Source organism: Rhipicephalus microplus, unplaced genomic scaffold (genome assembly GCF_043290135.1).
Source record: "Rhipicephalus microplus isolate Deutch F79 unplaced genomic scaffold, USDA_Rmic scaffold_181, whole genome shotgun sequence".
Lineage (NCBI taxonomy): Eukaryota > Metazoa > Arthropoda > Arachnida > Ixodida > Ixodidae > Rhipicephalus > Rhipicephalus microplus.
The window spans coordinates 311,216-320,000 of NW_027464752.1; the positions used below are offsets into that span (position 1 = coordinate 311,216).

Consider the following 8,785-nt stretch of genomic DNA (forward strand, 5'->3'; position numbering starts at 1 on the left):
CGGTTTCGTGCCGCCCCGGCAGACGCGGTTTTTTGCGCCGCCCCGGCTGACGTGGTTTTTGCCGCCCCGGCTGACGCAGTTCGGACTTTGCACTTTTTGGCTGAGCCTGGCTGGCGGCCCACTCACTCGATCGCCATGTCTGTTTGCCACAGTTTTCCCGGTGGTGCCGCACCCGGGCTCGCCCCGGCAGACGCGTTTTTTTTTTTTCCTTCGCCCCGGCAGACGTGGTTCCCCCCCCCCCTCCGTCTTTCTTTTTGTTTTTTTTTTTCGCCGCGGCTGAAGTGGATTTTTCGGTGCCTCGACGCCCCGGTAGTCGCGGTTTTTCCGTTTCCGCACGGCCCCGGCTGACGCTGCTCGGTCACAGTCGCCTTTTGTGGTGATTGCAGACTTCTTGAGCGCGGGTGTTTTTTTTTTTTTGTTGTTGTTGTTGTTTTATTACGCATTCGCTCCAGCAGACGCTGTTTAGACTTTTTGTTTCCTCTTTTATCCTGCGACGAGGTGACGAGGTTTATTCGGTGCCCCGCCGCCCCGGCTGAAGTGATTTTTCCTGTCCCGTGCCGCCCCGGCTGACGCGGTTGGGACTTCGCGTTTGTTCGGCCGCCACGGGTTTTGGCGCACTCGCTCGGTTGCTTGTTGTTGCCACTTGTTGCGAACCCAGGTTTCTTGAGCGAGCGCGGGCGTTTTTTCTTCCTTTCTTTCTTTGTTCTATGTGTTAGCGAATCGGCCTTTAATATCACACGAGGACTCACAACCAACAATTTTCAGTTTGAAGTGTAAAAAATCTGCAGGTGTTGACGTAACTGACTTGCCCCGTACCCTTGAGTACATCCATGAAGTTCTCGTAGTACTACTAAATCGCATTATTCCAAGTGGAGAAATTCCCATAAACTTGCAAACCTCTACACGAAAATCGGTGCGCGTGATAAAGTTGAAAATTATCGTCCGATATCAAATGTGCCTTCTATAACACAAATTCTAGGAAAAAAAAAAAAACACTTGTTCGCCGTTTTCTGCGCCGTGACTGGCAGCACTCCGGCGAAGCGAAACGGGGTCGATTCGAGCACGATATCGGCGTCTTTCGACGTGCTCGCCGGCGACCGTCGCACGAGTACGTCGCACGAGCGCGTCTGCCGGGGCGCCGTTTGCGAAGCCGACGCAAAAGTGGGAACCGCCGCTCGGATGATCGCCGCTTTCGGCAGAGTGAGTGTTGGCACTCCGGGGAAGCGAAACAGCGTGAATGCGCCCACGAAATCGGCGTATTTTGAAGTGCCCGCCGGCGACCGTCGCACGAGTACGGTAAACCGCGTCAGCCGGGGCGTAGTTCGGGACGCCGACGAAAAAGTGGGAAGCGCAACTCGGATCTTCGCCGTTTTTGCAGGAGTGAGTGGCGGCCCTCCTGCGAGACCAAGAAGCATCGATTCGTGCACGAATTCGGCGCCTTTCGACGTGATCGCCGGCGACCGTCGCTCGAGTAGGGCAAACCGCGTCTGCCGGGGCGGGCTTCGGGACGCCGATGCGAAAGTGGGAAACGCTGCTCGGATGTTCGCCGTTTTTGGCCGAGTGAGTGCTGGCACACGGGCGAAGCCAAACGGGGCCGATTACGGCACGATATCGGCGTCTTTCGACGTGCCCGCCGGCGACCGTCGCACGAGTACGGTAAACCGCGTCAGCCCGGGCGGAGTTCGGGACGCCGATGCGAAAGTGGAGAACGCCGCTCGGATCTTCGCCGTTTTTGGAGGAGTGAGTGGCGGCACTCCGGAGAAGCCAGGGAGCGCCAATTAGCGCACGATATCGGCGTCTTTCGACGCGCTCGCCGGCGACCGTCGCACGAGTAGGGCAAACCGCGTCTGCCGGGGCGGGGTTTACGACGCCGACGCAAAAGTGGGAACCGCCGCTCGGATGTTGGCCGTTTTTGGCAGAGTGAGTGCTGGCACTCCGGCGACGCGAAAGAGCGCGAATGCGCCCACGAAAGTGGCGTATTTGGACGTGCGTGACGGCGACCGCTGCAGGAGTACGAAAAACCACGTCAGCCGGGGCGAGCGACACACGGCGGTCTGGGTGCTTATCGCTGCTATTATAGGGGCACCCCGGCAGACGCAGAAAAAAAAAAAAAAATTTTCGACCTTCTTTTTTGCTGGTCGAGCTCGGGTAACCCAGGTCGCAATGGGAGCCGCGCACGAAAGCGGCGTCGCGAGACGCGTTCGCGGTCGCTAGTCGCACGAGCTCGGCAACCGCGTCAGCCGGCGCGGAGTTCGGGATGCCGACGGCTAAGTGGGTACCGCTGCTCGGATGTTCGCCGTTTTTGGCCGAGTGAGTGCTGGCACTCCGGTGAAGCCAAGGAGCGCCAATTCGTGCACGATATCGGCGTCTTTCGACGTGCCCGCCGGCCACCGCCGCACGAGTACGGCAAACCGCGTCTGCCGGGGCGGGGTTCGCGACGCGTACGCAATAGTGGGAACCGTCGCTCGGATGTTCGTCGTCTTTGGCCGAGCGAGTGCTGGCACTCCGGCGAAGCGAAACGGGGCCGATTCGGGCACGATATCGGCGTATTTCGACGTGCTCGCCGGCGACCGTCGCACGAGTACGGCAAAGCGCGTCTGCCGGGGCGAGGTTTGCGACGCCGACGAAAAAGTGGGAAGCGCCGCTCGGATCTTCGCCGTTTTTGCAGGAGTGAGTGGCGGCCCTCCTGCGAGACCAAGAAGCATCGACTCGCGCACGATATCGGTGTCTTTCGACGTGCCCGCCGGCCACCGCCGCACGAGTACGGCAAACCGCGTATGCCGGGGCGGGGTTGGCGACGCCGACGCAAAAGTGGGAACCGCCACTAGGATGTTCGCCGTTTTTGGCAGAGTGAGTGCTGGCACTCCGGCGAAGCGAAAGAGCGCGAATGCGCCCACGAAAGTGGCGTGTTTGGACGTGCTTGACGACGACCACCGCAGGAAAACGAAAAACCACGTCAGCCGGGGCGAGCGACCCATGGCGGTCTGGGTGCTTATCGCTGCTATTATAGGGGCACCCCGGCAGACGCAAAAAAAAAAAAAAAAAATTTTTTCGACATTCTTTTTTGTTCGTCGACCTCGGGTGACCCAGGTCGCAGTGGGAGCCGCGCACGAAAGCGGCGTCGCGAGACGGCTTCGCGGTCGCTAGTCGCACGAGCTCGGCAACCGCGTCTGCCGGGGCGGAGTTCGGGACGCCGACGGCTAAGTGGGAACCGCCGCTCGGATGTTCGCCGTTTGTGGCCGAGTGAGTGCTGGCACTCCGGCGAAGCCAAACGGGGCCGATTCCGGCACGATATCGGCGTCTTTCTACGTGCTCGCCGGCGACCGTCGCACGAGTACGGCAAAGTGCGTCTGCCGGGGCGGGGTTTGCGACGCGTACGCAATAGTGAGAACCGTCGCTCGGATGTTCGTCGTCTTTCGCCGAGCCAGTGCTGGCAATCCGGCGAAGCCGAACGGAGCCGATTCGGGCACGATATCGGCGTCTTTCCACGTGCTCGCCGGCGACCGTCGCACGAGTACGGTAAACCGCGTCAGCCGGGGCGGAGTTCGGGACGCCGATGCGAAAGTGGGAAGCGCCGCTCGGATCTTCGCCGTTTTTGGAGGAGTCAGTGGCGGCACTCCGGTGAAGCCAAGGTGCGCCAATTCGCGCACGATATCGGCGTCTTTCGACGTGCCCGCCGGCCACCGTCGCACGAGTACGGCAAACCTCGTCTGCCGGGGCGGGGTTTGCGACGCCGACGCAAAAGTGGGAACCGCCGCTCGGATGTTCGCCGTTTTTGGCAGAGTGAGTGCTGGCACTCCGGCGAAGCGAAAGAGCGCGAATGCGCCCACGAAAGTGGCGTGTTTGGACGTGCTTGACGACGACCACCGCAGGAAAACGAAAAACCACGTCAGCCGGGGCGAGCGACCCATGGCGGTCTGGGTGCTTATCGCTGCTATTATAGGGGCACCCCGGCAGACGCAAAAAAAAAAAAAAATTTTTTTCGACATTCTTTTTTGCTCGTCGACCTCGGGTGACCCAGGTCGCAGTGGGAGCCGCGCACGAAAGCGGCGTCGCGAGACGGCTTCGCGGTCGCTAGTCGCACGAGCTCGGCAACCGCGTCTGCCGGGGCGGAGTTCGGGACGCCGACGGCTAAGTGGGAACCGCCGCTCGGATGTTCGCCGTTTGTGGCCGAGTGAGTGCTGGCACTCCGGCGAAGCCAAACGGGGCCGATTCCGGCACGATATCGGCGTCTTTCTACGTGCTCGCCGGCGACCGTCGCACGAGTACGGCAAAGTGCGTCTGCCGGGGCGGGGTTTGCGACGCGTACGCAATAGTGAGAACCGTCGCTCGGATGTTCGTCGTCTTTCGCCGAGCCAGTGCTGGCACTCCGGCGAAGCCGAACGGAGCCGATTCGGGCACGATATCGGCGTCTTTCCACGTGCTCGCCGGCGACCGTCGCACGAGTACGGTAAACCGCGTCAGCCGGGGCGGAGTTCGGGACGCCGATGCGAAAGTGGGAAGCGCCGCTCGGATCTTCGCCGTTTTTGGAGGAGTCAGTGGCGGCACTCCGGTGAAGCCAAGGTGCGCCAATTCGCGCACGATATCGGCGTCTTTCGACGTGCCCGCCGGCCACCGTCGCACGAGTACGGCAAACCTCGTCTGCCGGGGCGGGGTTTGCGACGCCGACGCAAAAGTGGGAACCGCCGCTCGGATGTTCGCCGTTTTTGGCAGAGTGAGTGCTGGCACTCCGGCGAAGCGAAAGAGCGTGAATGCGCCCACGAAAGTAGCGTATTTGGACGTGCTTGACGGCGACCGCCGCAGGAGTACGAAAAACCACGTCAGCCGGGGCGAGCGACCCACGGCGGTCTGGGTGCTTATCGCTGCTATTATAGGGGCACCCCGGCAGACGCAGAAAGAAAAAAAAAAATGGGGACATGGCGTGCGTCACCGTGCGGCTTCGCAGCGTTGCCGAAGTCGCCGAGCCCTTCGACTGAGCCGAACGGCGGACAGGGAACGTTGGTCGGCCGTTCTAACCTGTCGGTGCCACGCCGAGACGTCGTTAAGGAAAACCGCGTCGTGGGCCTCTACGACGCCGTCGAGTCGTTGTACGTTTGGTGTCCAGCGTGTCGGCGGCGAGTAGCGGACACGTCGTTCACGACTTCGGTCTTTCGCAGTCGACGCGAACTTGCGGAGAGTCGTGGTGCCTCACGTTTTCGGCAGAAACCGCGGCGGAATTTTCCCGTGCGTGCGCGCACGACCTCGGTGCTGTGCCGTCAGCGTAGTGTTGCACAAACTCGTGGCCTACCCAAGGTGCGGTACGTTTGCGGCCGTATCCTCGGTGGGAATTTCGTGAGTAGGGTCGCAAATTCTACGACCTCGGCGGGTTTGAGAGCGACGTAGACTTGTGGCACGCTCAACATGCCACACGTTTCGGGGCACACCCGCGGTGAAATTTTCTCGAGTACGCTCGTATTAGGGCCCAAGGAGGTCTGGGTACTTATCGCTGCTATTATGTGGGGGTTCTCGTGAGCGGCGTACGCGAAAGCGACCGGGTGTCTGATATGCGGCGGGCTTCGGCCTCGTCAAGCGTGTCCTCGGGTCTGCTCCAGGGGAATCCACGGCAGTCGTCTGCAGCCTCATCCGCTTGATGCGTTAGGGGCTGGTTGTCGGACGGTGCCGTTTTACCACGATATCGAGGTGTGTTCCGTGTCGTCCTCGGGCGATTCAGATGCGAAAGCGCCGAAGACGCGGGCGTGACCCGTCGTCTGGCGGCTTTGCAGTCTCGGCTCCGTTGCTAGTTCCGGCCGGTCCACCGACAGTGCAGCGGGCTTGGGCAACCCGCACGGCGCGACCGAGTCGATGCAACGAAAAAGAGCGAGCATGAACGTGCTTCTTGCCGCACGGCTCCCACTCGTCTTTCGGGAAGGTTGTGCCGTAGCGAGCTCGAACGCCGTCATCTCGGAGTGCAAAATAAGCGTGTTGGGGCGCCTGAAGGTGGCCTCCGCCGCACACAGACTGCGTCCGGCCCGCCGAGGGCGAGGACGGACGCGCAGTCGAACGATTACCTGGTTGATCCTGCCAGTAATCATATGCTTGTCTCAAAGATTAAGCCATGCATGTCTAAGTACATGCCGAAATAAGGCGAAACCGCGAATGGCTCATTAAATCAGTTATGGTTCCTTAGATCGTTTCTTCCTACTTGGATAACTGTGGCAATTCTAGAGCTAATACATGCAGTGAGCCTGGAGCCCTTTGGGTAACGGGTGCTTTTATTAGACCAAGATCGATCGGGTTTCGGCCCGTATTGTGTGGTGACTCTGGATAACTTTGTGCTGATCGCATGGCCACGAGCCGGCGACGTTTCTTTCAAGTGTCTGCCTTATCAACTTTCGATGGTAGGTTACTTGCTTACCATGGTTGTTACGGGTAACGGAGAATCAGGGTTCGATTCCGGAGAGGGAGCCTGAGAAACGGCTACCACATCCAAGGAAGGCAGCAGGCGCGCAAATTACCCACTCCCGGCACGGGGAGGTAGTGACGAAAAATAACAATACGGGACTCTTTTGAGGCCCCGTAATTGAAATGAGTACACTCTAAATCCTTTAACGAGGATCAATTGGAGGGCAAGTCTGGTGCCAGCAGCCGCGGTAATTCCAGCTCCAATAGCGTATACTAAAGCTGCTGCGGTTAAAAAGCTCGTAGTTGGATCTCAGTTCCAGACGAGTAGTGCATCTACCCGATGCGACGGCTCGGACTGAACATCATGCCGGTTCTTTCTTGGTGCACTTCATTGTGTGCCTCGAGATGGCCGGTGCTTTTACTTTGAAAAAATTAGAGTGCTCAACGCAGGCGAGTCGCCTGAATAAACTTGCATGGAATAATAGAACAAGACCTCGTTTCTGTTCTGTTGGTTTTTGGAATACGAGGTAATGATTAAGAGGGACGGACGGGGGCATTCGTATTGCGGCGCTAGAGGTGAAATTCTTGGACCGTCGCAAGACGAACTACTGCGAAAGCATTTGCCAAGAATGTTTTCATTGATCAAGAACGAAAGTCAGAGGTTCGAAGGCGATCAGATACCGCCCTAGTTCTGACCATAAACGATGCCAACCAGCGATCCGCCTGAGTTACTCAAATGACTCGGCGGGCAGCTTCCGGGAAACCAAAGTATTTGGGTTCCGGGGGAAGTATGGTTGCAAAGCTGAAACTTAAAGGAATTGACGGAAGGGCACCACCAGGAGTGGAGCCTGCGGCTTAATTTGACTCAACACGGGAAAACTTACCCGGCCCGGACACTGGGAGGATTGACAGATTGAGAGCTCTTTCTTGATTCGGTGGATGGTGGTGCATGGCCGTTCTTAGTTGGTGGAGCGATTTGTCTGGTTAATTCCGATAACGAACGAGACTCTAGCCTATTAAATAGGTGCGGGGTTCCCAGCACCTTACAACCTTCTTAGAGGGACAAGCGGCTCCTAGCCGCACGAAACAGAGCAATAACAGGTCTGTGATGCCCTTAGATGTCCGGGGCCGCACGCGCGCTACACTGAAGGAAGCAGCGTGTCTTTATCCCTGTCTGAAAAGACTGGGTAACCCGTGGAACTTCTTTCGTGATTGGGATAGGGGCTTGCAATTGTTCCCCTTGAACGAGGAATTCCCAGTAAGCGCGAGTCATAAGCTCGCGTTGATTACGTCCCTGCCCTTTGTACACACCGCCCGTCGCTACTACCGATTGAATGATTTAGTGAGGTCTTCGGACCGATGTCCGGCGCGGCCTTTCGGTTGCGCCGGTCTGTTGGAAAGATGACCAAACTTGATCATTTAGAGGAAGTAAAAGTCGTAACAAGGTTTCCGTAGGTGAACCTGCGGAAGGATCATTAACGGATTGTGAAGGGTGAGCGCCTCAGCTGCGTCTGCGCCCGACACTTTCTGCCGCTGACCCCGTTTGGACGCGGGGTCGGCTTTTCCCCACGGGGCTGCCTGAATGTGGAGCGGCACCCCGTGACAAATTGTTGCGCCCAGCGGACGCCAACACCGCGACCTTGGACGGTCGGCCAGGTGGCGGACGCGGGTACAAACGGCGCAACGCACTCATAGGTCGGCTTTCGACCCGCCACTGCACCGTGGCTCGAAGCGCTCGAAATGCGCGACCCGACCGCTGCGGGACCGCCTAGTACTGTAAACAGGAGCGGCGGAGCGCGAACGGCGAGTCGTGGTTACGTCGGTAGAAGGCGAGGCTGCGCGTTCCCGAAACGCCAGCCGAGTGCCCTCCCGACCGTTCGAGCGTGCAAGAACGAGACCCGACAATCGCGCGGCGACTGCCAAGTACGAGAGGAACGGCACAAGCGTCGGCGGTCGGTCAAGGAACTGGCGATGTGACGGGTCCGCTGTGCACCAGTGCATACCGTCCCGCCGTCCGCGGCAAGCGCCTCCGCGTCCTCGGGTGACGGAGGCTGCCGGTCGGTTCTTGCAGGCGAGGGATCTCGCTGGCACCGGTTCGCGTTGACGCGCGGCCGGTCATGGCACGGCGATGCGACGGCCGAGGTGCGCAGTACTCGATGGAGGAACCGCACGCTCCGATGACCGTCCCGCCCTCCGCGGCGTATGCGTACCGACCGTAATGGTTGCAGCAGCGCCGGCCGGCTTTTGAATTCGCCACACGAAACACGGTGCGAGATCGCGGTTAGGGGAGCGTCGACGTTGCCAGGCGTTTTGCTTGCTGCCGAGGGAAAGGCGGCACGGCCACGTCGCGCTCGTCGCGATTAGCGGGTCTGCGCGCTTTGGGAAGGTGCCGCAACGACTTGCC

General features: G+C 59.5%; 1 non-coding gene across 1 annotated transcript; it reads left to right on the top strand.

Moving 5' to 3' along the window:
* Positions 1-6,044: 6,044 nt before the first annotated feature.
* Positions 6,045-7,859, top strand: LOC142791676 (small subunit ribosomal RNA). Its single transcript, XR_012890373.1, has one exon. It is a non-coding gene; the product is annotated as a small subunit ribosomal RNA (ribosomal RNA).
* The last annotated feature ends 926 nt before the right edge of the window (positions 7,860-8,785 follow it).